The 13,910-nt window shown below is 39.0% G+C and overlaps 1 pseudogene; it reads left to right on the top strand.

Annotated features, from left to right (window-relative positions):
• LOC139455157 (uncharacterized) overlaps positions 1-13,910 on the top strand; it is a 100,936-nt pseudogene that overhangs the window by 51,548 nt on the left and 35,478 nt on the right.

The following is a 13,910-nucleotide window of genomic DNA, read 5'->3' on the forward strand; positions in this document are numbered from 1 at the left end:
TGAAGCCCCAAAGGACTTTAATACAAAATACAGTCCATTGAGTCTTCTTCTCTTCTGTTGACCAACCAGATCTGTTTGATAACATTGTATATGTTAATTGGTTATCTGTCCCTTGGAGAGTCTTTCTGCAACTGCTTCACGTCCCTTTGGATGGTTGATCTACCATAGACTGCTTATGAATCAATAGCGTGTCCCAGTGTCCTCGGACCTACGTTGGAGACATAGTGGGAAGCTTCTTAATTAGCACTTCCTTGGCAGAATCTCCGCACCAATCTGTTGCTCATCTGGCAAATCCGTAAAGGCTGCAATTTGTCCTTGCTGTACCCGCTCCAACCATTCTTCCAATGACTCATCCGAGGCTTGTTGAAAAACTGCAGTAGATCATGTTCCAAAACGCCTTTCGTGTTTTTTTACCGTTTCATAAAAGCTGATGTCCTCATCCTTCTCTGGCAACAACGGGAAGAACTTTTTCACCCAGGAGACAGTAACACAGCATATCCAGCATATCCTCCTTCTATTGCTGGGAGTGGTTGAAGCAGTGAAATTTCACGGAAAACAAGTGTTGCAAATCATTCGTCTGTTCCTTTTAAATCCTCATTAAAATATACGATTTGCTCACGCAATCCACCCAAATTGTCAGAAATGCAGCCATTTTGTTTGTGTATACTAGTGAACTGATCCATAAGGCTACGTCCATAATAGTCTTTGCACCCCAGAGACCCACTAGCGCACTGACAGGCATTAGAGGCATGACCATCACCTTCGACATCTAAGGATGATCCTCTTTGGTATTATTATTCTATTGGTGCCAATGGGTATGTGAGCGACATGGTGTTACCATTATCATAGGATCTGGATTCCATCTGGACAAAAGAAGGTTCTCCACAACAGACCCAATGCTAGAGATTTTATTATCCTCCAGCAGTTCATCTCCAGACACAAGGCTTTTCTGATTGGTGAGTTTGATGTTACGCCGCTTTTAGCAATATTCCAGCAATACCACGGCGGGGGACACAAGAATTGATGGGCTTCACACATTGTACCCATGTTGGGAATCGAACCCGGGTCTTCGGCGTGATGAGCGAACGCCTTAACCACTAGGCCACCCCACTTTTTCCGATTAAAAATACAGAGACTTGATGCAAAAATCTCCTGTGTGGATGAGTTTTCATGTTTACCAAACGCCTGGGCAGAGTTACCATGAATTGGCTCACTCATTGACTCATTACATGACAAAGCATATGTGTCTAGTAATCGGAATTTGTAGTGTGTTCCAACTTCACATTCAAAACTAATTACTACACCCCTGCTGAAGTCAGTCTATCTAATACTAAATGTTGTCCTTCAATTGTCCAAATATGGCAGGTAGACTTTCGTTTTATTAAACTAATATTTATTTCTGATTTACAGACATATTATACTTTAACCCATATAGTATTTTCCTTAATATTCACGGAAACCAAAGCAATATGTATATATTACACTTTCATCCAACATTAAGCTGACACGCCTTGATATGACTGGTCAACCGTTAAAACGGGGTTAAACCCAATTCACACACGAATATAACATTTAGTATAGTTGTTTGTATACACAGTAACACATTCACCTGATACGAACGATGTGTCTTCTCCCCAGATGTGGATCTGGAATGGGACTCCAGTATTGCAAGTGAAGATCTGACGGTTTCGGGGCCAGTTGTCACCAATGGCAAACAAGAACATCTTCCACCAAGGACAGAGTGCCGACTACTTTCAGCTCGCAGAGTCCTGACATCAACACCTCTGGTCATCAGGCCAGGACAGACCATCATGTATGGCATGGAGGTCACATACTCTGTCATGACACCAGTTGATAACAATAGAGTTATCTTCGAAGCAGCTTTGACTGAGAGCCCTGTTGATGCTAACAAGCAGCAGACAACTGGATTGTGTGCATATTTGGTAACATGCGCAGCTCATAATGGAATATGTCTACAGGTGTACTGCAAGGGACAACGTCTGACTGATGACAACCTGACACTGAACGAGAGTGGTACAACTTACAGCCTGGATTTGGAATTCGTTCTTGAAGAGGAAACACATACAGCCCATGTCCTGGACCTTAGTAAACAGAAACTTGTCACATCTGTAACTCCCTTCCCGTTTGATAAACCTCTCTGGGTCATGGCGTATTGTGGATGTTATCCTAACACCCACTTAACCTGTAAATTATCTTCACAGAAAGGAAGAAACATGCATGACACAATCGAACGCTTGATCCACGAGTAACTGGAAAACGAGCGGATTGACGATGCCAAGCAGATGATGCAGACAGGGAAATAACACTTCGCCTTTAATTTGACCATTGTATGCCAATAAAGCCATTATGAATCGTTGGATAGGCATTACTTAGAAGTTGACGGATGACAAAGTAGACACAATTTATTAATAACAACTTCTTTGATACTGTAAAGGCGACGTTTCGGTATAGATCCTTGCTTGACAACGGTATAAGGATCTATACCGAAACGTCGCCTTTACAGTATTAAAGAAAGAGTTATCCATAAATTGTGTCTACTTTGTAAGCCATAATGGTGTCCACGTAAACAATGTTGTATATATAGCAGTACATTCATGCAAATCACTGTCTTGAGTCCGGTAAGCTCATGCACAAACTTGAAAACCAATAACATGATCAATCATTCATCAATTCATTTCATCATTGACGTGGCCTTTATAGGCCCAGGAAACGAGTAAATATGAAACGTAACAACTTCTGACATGGTTTCAGTTGTCAGTGAATGGCGGTACGTTGGCGCACATTAGTGTGTTCATTATTTGATATGTTTAAACACTTATTGTCCTTTCATTGGATTCGGGGTTAGATGTGATCCCTAGCAACCTATGCTGGTCGTAAGAAGCGACTTAATGGGTCGGGTTGTCAGGCTCGGTGACTTGGTTGATGGCATGTCACGTACCCCGCCGCCGTGGAATGTTGCTCATAACATCAACCACTGGGCTGTCTGGTCCACACTCGATTATGCAGCAGGAATATTGCAGAGTTTTGGGAGTTAACAAATGTTCCACCAATGGGTTCTTTCATAGTGTTTATTTTCATATGTATATTCTATATGAATGAGGCCAGCACAGTGTACAGCATGCATTGTGTATTCATACATGGTTAGTGTCACATGATCTGTAGTTGTTTGGTAATGCTTTCCGTATCATTAGCGACGTAATATAAATAGGTGTTATTCTATCACGCGTATTTGGTGATGACAATTTTAGACTTTGGGACGAATACAATGTTTCAAAGTGTATTGTTTTCTTTTGGTTAAAACTGGCATGTGTTGTATACATTCAGACTCTTTATGAAAGGTATGAAGTATATTTTAAAGGCGCCATGAATTCCACCATTTCTAAAAACATTTCGCTCATCAATGAGGGCGATATTTCTTGCGAGATAATTTCTGAAGATATTGTACGTACGCTTTAATAGCGATTGAAGATATACAAACTTACCTGAAATGTACAACATTTTATATATATTTCTACATGTTTTTTCTTAATGTTGACATGTATTGTTTTAACGTTTGGAGTTCATTTATATATTGGACATCAATTTTAATACTGTAAATTTCCGTTTCAGTAGCGACGTAATTTATATCCAGTAAACTACGTTTATAACAAACACGCTTATAACGAAAATACCGATATAACGAACTTTTTTTTTAGTCCCAGCCTTTTGTTGTATATAATCTGTATATGTGCTTATACCGAACTACGGTTATAACGAACTTGAATTAGTCGTACCTTTGAGTTCGTTATAACCGTAGTTTACTGTAGGTGTTAATCTGTCACAAGTTTCTGACTAAGATAGTTTTGGACAAATACAAGCGCTGGCAATGTATTCAAAGTGTATTGTTTTCTTTTGTTTTAAATTGGCATGTAATGTAAACGTTTGAACTCTCTATGAAAAGTATGAAGTATATTTTAAGGCGCCATGAATTCCACCATTTCTAAAAAACAAATTGCTACAATAATGAGGCCGATATTTCTTGACAGATACTTTCTGAAGATTGAAGAAATACAAACTCACCTGACAGCAAACCGGTCTATAATCCTCGAAAAAATGTCGGCTCTTCTTTATTTTGGAAGTTCGTTGACCCGGCGTTGCTTTGCATCATTTTTTATTTATATATAGCTTCAAATGCCTCTCTTCCAGGTTTTTTGTTCTTGCTTCGGTTTCACCGGCATTTGTTTAGTTTAAGTTTAAACATATGTTTTACTCATGATAAGGATTGGGCACAAGTTATCACCACTTAGAACGCCCTCTCCCATAGATTGACATTGATGCTTATTTACAATTAATAAATTAAATGACAGAAAGGAAAGAAAAGAGATAGAGAAACGTATGTATATTCACATTGCTCACTCAAACCTTTTTGTTTTCTATATATATGTCTGTACATTCCTAAAAATGTTTTCGTTCACATGATTGGGTAAACTTGTATTGCCAACTAGCATCAGGTCAATATTTACATCACAAGTATCTTTCACAATTAACAATAGTGAGTGCATCAATTCGTTTCTATCTGATTTAAATAAAGGAAATTCAATGAAAAAAGTATATGAATTTTCATAGGGGCTGCCACATTTTCTATCCTCGTTTGAACCTATTTCTAAATAAGTCATTTTTTAATTCACTGTCATCACCGGCATTTGTTCTAAAAGGCATTTTCTGAGTAAACACTGAAGCTTTGTATACACACTAGTAAAATGCCGAAAGTGCAATTTTCCATGCAGGACTTTTATGAGTTTATATTCTTTGTGTTTCCAATGCAGCAAGTCGGACTCATGGGGAATTGGGGGTGGCCCAGCGATTCGCTGTTTAGAGTTGCGTCCCTTGGGCACGCCAGAAACCTATGATTGTTGGTTCGAATCCCGGTTCGCCCCGATTATATTTCTAGGTTTGTCAGCACCATACCCGTGCTCGTGGGTTTCACCGAAGTGGTAAACGTCTGAGACCTGCATCACTTCAGGCTTTCCTCACACATTAAGCTGACTCGCCGTAATATAACTGGAATACTGTTAAAAGCGGCGTTAAACCCAACTCACTCACTCACTCATGTGGAATTTAAGGTTGGATTCATATCAAGTATATAACCATAGGCTGTTAAATATTTATTGTGCCATTTTGTATACACATTCAACAAGTGATCAACTTGTTGTTAAGTTTATTATTTTGGTGGGTATTTTGGATATCATGGAATGTTGAAAGAAAAAATAAGTATTTTTAGCTTTTGTCAATGAAATACCTAGCCAGCATAGATTGGTTGTTCAAAGATTTCGCCAAAAGGAAAGGGTTTTTTTGATGGTATTGTATGAGCATCTATTTTCTTAGTTGATTTCATATTTTGAAAAGAGAAGTACATGAAAAAAAAACATGTACATCCATACTATCATCTTTTATTATAGTACATATATCTATGCTTATCAATTGTGTGAAATAAAACATAAAATGTTTGCTTTTAGTTTTGTGTTATTTCGTCTCGTGGAAAGTTTGAAATAGTTTGTGTGACATTAATGATTACTGTAAACAGCACAACCTTGATTGCATTGTCGTTGAGTCAGTGAGTAGTCTTACAATAAGTTTAGAAATACTATTACAGAATATTGTAATACACACACTCACTCTCTCACTCACTCGACCCGTGAGGGTCTTCAACAACCCATGCTTGCCGTAACAGGCGACTAACGGGATCAGGTGGTCAGGCTCGCTGACTTGGTTGATGCATGTCATAGTGTCCCAACTGCATGGATCAATGCTCATGATGTCAGTCACTGGATTGTCTGTCCAGATTCGATAATTTACAGACCCGCAACATATAGATGCAGTATTGCTCACTCACTCACTCACTCACTCACTCACTCACTCACTCTACCTGTAAGTGAAAAACAACAGACAGACACTTGTCGTTTTGTACTCTCCATGTTTATGCAGGCAGACTAGGGCCCTGGAAATGTTCCATTACAAAAATGAAAAATACATTCACCTACGACACATTGTACCACACAGAAACAAAGGGACATAATGCACATGTAAACGGGGAGGTTGAGCTTGTTGATATGTTAACATATTGTCATGGAAATGAAAAGTTCTTTCTGAAACGATAAACCCAAATTTGGAGCATCATTGAGGGTCGTGGATCTTGCTATACCTTACTTTGAGTAGAGTGTGTCATGTTATGCCACACCATGGAGTGCAATATATCATTTTAAAGCACAAATTCAGCGTCGCGTATCTTGCTACAACTTACTTTGAGTAGAGTGCTTCATGTTATACCATACTATGGAGTGTAATATATCATGTTAAACCACAATTTGGGTGCCATGGATCTTGCTGTAACTACTTCAAAGTGATTCATGTTATACCACACTATGGAGTGTAATATATCATGCTAAACCACAAATTGAGTGTCGTGGATCTTGCTGTACCTTACTTTGAGTAGAGTGATTCATATTATACCACGCTATGGAGTGTAATATATCATGTTAAACCACAAATTCAGCGTCGCAGAGGCATTGAAACATATTAAATACTGCCATACTATTGTCATTTCGCATAATATGCTAGTACCCCACAAGAGGCTGACATCCCCCTTCTGGTAGCAGGATTCAGGGGTCTACTTAGAGGGTATTCGGGACTCAGCAGTATAGTACGCGGGACATGTTAAATCGTATATAGCATTCAACATTTTAAAATCAATAATGGACGACGCAAACATTTCCTTTACATACATGTATATATAAACAAAATTCGAGTAAGTTTACATAAAATCAGACTTTTTTCAATGTTTTTTTTTATTTGTTTTAATCCGAAATTCGCGTATGACAAATGGCACTTGTACACCCATGAACCAGTAAATACTAAACGATTTTGAGTTATGCTCTCGAAACAACAAGCCTTCCCTTTTTTAACAGCCATGTCCAGTTAGTTGTCATGGAAATCGGGAAAAACAAATGTCTTAACAGCTAAAGGCGCCAATTCATGTCGAGACTGATATTGGTGCAAAACATGATCAAGAAATTTTGAACCGTCTTTGCGTTATGCTACATTCTATATACCACCAGTCCAGTCATAGAAACAGGGGGCACAGGTGGCCCAGTCGTCTCAGGGACCGCTATTCGCTGTGTAGAGTTGCGTCCCTGGGGCACGCCAGAAACCTATGATTGTGAGTTCGAATCCCGGTTCGCCCGATTATGTTTCTAGGTAAGCCAGCACAATACCCGTGCTCGTGGGTTTCGCCAAAGTGATCTGAGACCTGCATCACTTCGGGCTTTCCTCCCACATTAAGCTGAAACGCCGCGATATAACTGCAATTCTGTTAAAAGCGGCGTTAAACCCAACTCACTCACAAGACATAGAAACAGGCAAAATACAAATTTCAAGAACAAAGGATTCGGGGTGAGCAAAGGAAACTCAGAGTGAACAAAAAGATGGTATTTGTGATTCAGGGGAGGAGGGGGTTGGCACCCTCAAACAACGGTACTCTTTACAAACAAGTAATGTATCATGAGGACGGATTCAACAAAACAGTCTAGAACTGTCAAAACGGATTTACTGAATTGAATAAATACATTCTATCAAACTGTTGAACAGATGCGAAGAGATTCGACAATGATTTAGCTGTGATTCAAATTGTCTTTGGTTTTGCACATTCAGTTTCAATATTCCTAATCCTGTACATCACACATCGGACAATGTATGCTGCACACGATAAAGCTGCTCATCGCCCCATGTTGTCCTGTTCTGAACCGTAGAAGATCGTGGTGCCACCCTCGGGAACAAAGTCACGTGATGTTCAGTCGAAAAGGGAGATTAGTCCTCCGTCAGAGTCTGAGTCGGTGTCATGCTCTGCGGGTGTATCTTCTGTGGGGAAGAAAACAGACAAAGCTGTTCTACAATTTGATTTGTCACTTTGCAATACTCAGTGTCTTTTTTTACCGAAGGGTTGAAATACGACAAACGCCTTTTAACAAATGCAATCAACTAGACCTATATGCTATCCTGAAAGGCCAAATCAAATTGTTCTTTCCTTTGTTGGAATCGCCGTCGCGGCGAGGCACTGTAGCTCACTTGATTGTCATAAAACATTTGCAACATTACAGATCATACTATTTGCGATTTAGATATGTGAAAGAAAATATAAAAAATATAAAGCAAAAATAGACCTGTTGACCACTTAATTGATAAGTGTGGAATTGCAAACGGTTCCAGAGTTATTCATGATCTGGAAATGAACCCTTGATTACTTTGTAGCTAATTTGCTTTCATGGAAACCAGAAATAATATAAATTTCCAAAATTGCTGTCTTTCAAATGGCACCAATGCATCCATGATCCAATAAATAATAAGGTACGCCTCCGTAACGAACTCTATCCTTTTTAATGCATAAGTCCAATGTGTTGTCATGGAAATTGGAGAAAACATTAAATCGCTATATAGCAAAAGACACCAGTTCAGTGAAAAACATGATCAAGAAATAGTGAACGGTCTTTGCGTTATGCTCCATTAAATACTATTCAACCTTTTGACCATCTCGTCATGGAAACCAAATTTCAATAAATTTCCCCTAAATACCAAAAAGACCAATGGTTAGCATTATTATGCCCCGTGGGTGTGCCCCGGGAACAAAAGGTGAAGGAAGGACGGACAGTACCCGTCCAATATCCCCTTCGTGGCAAGGGAATAACAGGTGTTACTTTTATGACGAGGCTGATATGGGTTTGGGTGTTTAATATGGGAAGAGTTGACTTCATCACCGTGAAACTAATCTGCGTCCATAGCTCGACCCTCCTAATGTTTTTCTGTAGCTAGCTAGACTAAGCGTGGGAAAATCCTTTGTGTCTTTCTGTATCTCCAAACTCAACCTGGACCAAGGCTTATATAGCCAAGGTCACTGACAGGGGTTAAGTCATATATTTAAACAACAGTAATTAATGAGGACTGATAAACAGTAAACTACGTTTATAACGAACACACTTATAACGAACTGACGGATATAACGAACTGGTTTTTTACCCTGTCCATTTGCTGTCTATATGCTGTAGATGTGCCTTTAACGAACTACGGTTATTATGAACTAAATTGAGTGGCCTTTTTAGGTTCGTTATAACCGTAGTTTACTGTAGTTACACTGCTTGTTCAGAGTGTCTTCACAGAAAATGTACAAAAGGGATTCGTTTCTTTTAACTAATGGCAATTAAGTGATTCGGAGAGTCATAATCAATGTTATGGATACATGGCAATGTAATGTCATGTTCATTCAGACCAAGGATGTCGTCCTGAATCGGTCGCCACGTTATTACGTGCACGTGATACTACAGAATGGGTGGTGTTCAACGTATTTCAAGGAGTAGATATGTGGACGTTCTCAACAGAATTTGTCCCGAATGGTATCCAGTATGACAGACCCAGACTACATTCGTGACCAAGTCGTGTTATTCCGGGACAAGCCGAATAGCGATCTTCAGGTTACGAAAAGGGACGAGTGGGGACGAATGACCCAGACTACGGAAACAGGTGTTCGTGAATCTCCGGTATATGTGAAACCATGGGAACGTATATAGTCAAACACTCCCAGCTTCCGTTACGAGTCATACAGCCGACTAAACTGAGGATTGGAAGGTTGTGATGTTTGACTGGGCAGATTGTGAGTTATCGTGTCCCGACAGTTGCTCGTGCTGCCAATCACTGGTCTGACTGGTCCAGATTAGATGATCTACTGACATACTCGTGATGTAGCTGGAATAGTTATGACTGCGGTCTATTCAATCAGTTTTCCTTCCGGACAGTATGCACAGGCTTCACAGCGTGTATACCCACGCTATATTATTTAATTTCCATTTCTTTTTTGTTTAACTCCGCACTCAGCAATATTCCAGCTATATGACGGCGGTCTGTAAATAATCGAGTCTGGACTAGGCAATCAAGTGATTGACATCATCCCGTTAGTCGCCTCATACGACAAGCATAGTCGCCTCTTACGACGCACCGCTTTTAAACTTCATGAAATCAATCATGCAGCTAATACAGTGACACGTTGATGTCAGACAGTCAAAATGTAGTACGTAGTCACGACTTCGCAGCGAACCCAGCCTGAGATTCGAGCCTGTATCCTTAGGGTGACCGGTGTGGCATTTTTGTACTTTCATTAATGACTAGTACTTATTTTCAAAATACTTTAACTAAGCGTGATCTATAATTATAGATGAATGAGTACAGGGATAATCTCATTCACAGTTACAAATAAGCACACATACCCCCTAAGGTAGCTTTGACTGTGGGTTAAAGCTCATCGATTGTCTGAGTGAGTCTTGCTTGACAACGGTATAAGGATCTTTACGTCACCTTTTACAGTATTAAAGAAGTTGTTATCCATAAAGTGTGTCTACTTTGTCATCCGTCAATTTCTCAGTCAATGCCTGTCAAACAATTCAGTAGTTCAAATGGTCATAATGTCGCCATCTCATGCTTTGGTACATTTTGACATTTTTTATTTGTTTTTTTGTAAGGGCGTTTTGTTAGTTTTGTACAAAGTAGTGTAAGTCAATTCAAATCGAAAATAGATACTGCGCATGCCTATAACAGCGTCAACAGGTGTCTTTGTAAGTACAGTTCCTGGGCTAGGTGTGAAAACTGTGGTTTTCTGCCAAACATCGACAGGTAAGTAATTTAACTGACCTCATCTAATGTCCGGTACACCGACACGTATGTACATGAAGTAATAACACTGTATAGGTACATGTGAGATATGTGGCTGCCAAACAGAATTTATACACAGGTGGCCTAGCGGGTAACACAACAGTATTGTTGATCCAGGAAGTCCAACCATACAGCAGAATATTTGAGTTGATTATGTGGATATTAGAGCATATTGACATGATATGACGAGCTAATTGAATAGTCCATCATACGTCAACATGTCTAAAGACAGAAGTGTGACGACTGTAGATCGACAGTTTGTATTTAATGCAAAGCTTGGTTGAAGTTCATGTCGATCAGGTAGTATTTGGGTCACGCAGTTAGCCATGCAGCAAGCCTTGTAAGCCTTGTATTTTTTCCCTTTTCCGTTTCGCAATCCTCGATCCGACTCTGTTGGGAGTAACCATCCTAGGGGAGCTTCCATTTGCTCTGTATTTGTGGGAGGGGTTGTTTTTAGAAGAATAAATAATTTTCCTGACTGTTGCCAACAAATTATTTGTTTACTGAGCGCCATCAACTACTCTATTCTTTTTCACTTTTGACACAAAATGTGTGATTTTATGGTATTTAATTTTCACAAAACAAAGTATTCATTTTCTTCACCAATGCCAGCTATCAATATATTTTGGACATACGTTTGAACGTATGATGTAAATCTGTGTGCATATCATATGTATTGCCATTTTATTTTATTGTACAATAAATTGTTACTCTATTCCTTACAACAACTTCTTCCAAACAATAATTAAACAAACAGAGGTAAAACGGAACCATCTGGTTTTAGTGCACATTTTTACGATACTTAATAAAAGAACTGTGAAAATTATATTTACTACAACATGAATTCAAATGTGACATACATCTGTATAAAAACGAAAATAGACACGTCGCAGGCCTGCTACCTGCCCCATGACTATAACGACAAGGGAATATCTACTTCCTAGTCCTGAGCCCTTAACTTGCCATCAGAAAGCAAACGGCATGTTTGGACTTCACATTTATTTCGAGACTACGGAAAATTCGACACATTCTGATTAAAATAGTATAATATATCACGAGTTCGCTGGGACAGAACTGTGGGTTCGACACAACCGGGCATTCAACACAAAGTGTAAATGATCGTTACTACAAAATGAATTCAAATTATTTTAAGATGCTTCAAATATCATACGCATATTGTATCAAACGAAAATACCCACTCCGTGACTATAATGACTACTTCTGCATTCATGTCAGAGACACATTATTGCGATTTTGATATTGATATGCCTAAAACACAGATAGCGCCAGTTACTGAGAACTGCTTGTCCATTAGAAAAATCAAGTGAAGAAAGTGATTTCAATAATTAGTAAATTCACATTGAATCCATTCTATAACAGTCCTTTCAAACTCAATTACAATTTAAAGCTACGACCATGCACTCAAAAACAAACATTTACTACTGAATGAAATACCTCATCTTATTTGTTGATCTTTTTTGAAATTATATCCAATAGGAGTGGTAAATGTTAAACATTGATCCTTGAACATGTCTGATAATGTTGCCTGTGCAGAGTGACCTACTTTCAATAACTGCATATGTCTATGTCTATGCCGTTACACCTGACTGCTCTCCGCAATGCATGTAGCTACATGTAGTGAATTGTCCTCGGTTGCATGGAGTCCCGGTGCAGGCAAACAGGCTTACTGTGTTTCAAGCAAGAGCCTTTCTTAGCGCTCGGGTTGGACAAGCTGACCTTGATGGAATTCTATCTCTCCGGTATCTGCGGGTGTAAGGCTGGATGAGGGAGTAATGGGCGTAGTGAATCGGTAACCTCTAGGTCGGCTTCTGGTTGTAGTGCTTCTCAGGGATGTTTAAACCTTAGTGTGAAGTAGCCATGTATTGGGCGGCAGACGCTCAGAATTACATTTCCTCTGGATGTAGGAAGAATGTGAACTATAAAACGTCATGTGGACAAACTTAGAATAGTACACTCATCATGTAATTTGATCATGAATAGGGTTCCATCCTAACTTGAAATGACTTGTATTAATGTTATTTACAAGTCGAGTGGTTTAATAATGAGTATAGCCCCGTCAGGATTTGGGATGACTATGACAATTGCAGATGTCAGAACGTAGGTACTTTAAAAAGTTGAATACTTTAATGTAAATGTGTGCACTTCATTATAATACATGCTAACCTGTAGAATTTGCATACCTGACATACATTTTTTGTGCGTTTAAGTGATCTTTATGGCATATGACTGGCTGACTCTTAAGTCAAGGTCCCAATGACAGAAGTTTATGACCAGAAGAACATTTTATGCCAGGATACTTCTGGGCATACATGATTTCATGGACAAGGGTCTTGTTAAATAGGCTTTGTTTGACGTTGATGAGAGGTCAAGGTTACTGAAGTTTAAAAAGGCAATCGTTACATACAATGAGCTAGGTTTCTATAAAATAAACCAATAAAAAGAACATATTATGATGTACATTACATCATTTAAAACCGCCTTTGTGTGAAGTGTTAATCAACAGACAATGCCTCAATTCGTCATATCAAAAGAGCGAGTTGCTCCCTCTCTGTTTGAAAACACTGCAGGGAGAATAAACGACTAGGGACACACTGTTTTACTGTGCGATAAACATCGACCACGAGTCGTTTATTTCTTACATGAGATATCAACATTTTGCACAGCCTCTTTTAGGATCTTAATATAATGTACATGCGCTCAATTGGTTTACCCTTATGTAAATAATGATGACTCACTGAATACACTCCGAAATCGGCAATGTCGGACAAGTCTATTTTATTAACGGGGGATATTTTTTCAATTTTCACGTCTTTTCTCAAAATATCGATTGTCATATCTCTCCAACGTTTTGATGCGATCGTTCGGCCATTGCGTTATCTGCTACATCTATTGGGAACAACTCACAAAACACTTCCCTCTAATAAATATCGTCGTCGAATTTAGGACCTCATTAAGATGCGAGCGCATGTTTGAATCTCCAGAAATGACATCATGGTAGAACAATGTTTTATCGTGAAAAAAACCACGCTTTATTCCAACTGTTCTTTGCGATTTATCCTGTAGCTAGCTTATATGTTATAATATGAAAATAAATCCTAAATCAATAGCATATTATATTCTATTATGCATTGGGAGAGTTG

Source organism: Haliotis cracherodii, unplaced genomic scaffold, assembly GCF_022045235.1.
Source record: "Haliotis cracherodii isolate W230 unplaced genomic scaffold, xgHalCrac1.p SCAF_11, whole genome shotgun sequence".
NCBI classification, from domain to species: domain Eukaryota; kingdom Metazoa; phylum Mollusca; class Gastropoda; order Lepetellida; family Haliotidae; genus Haliotis; species Haliotis cracherodii.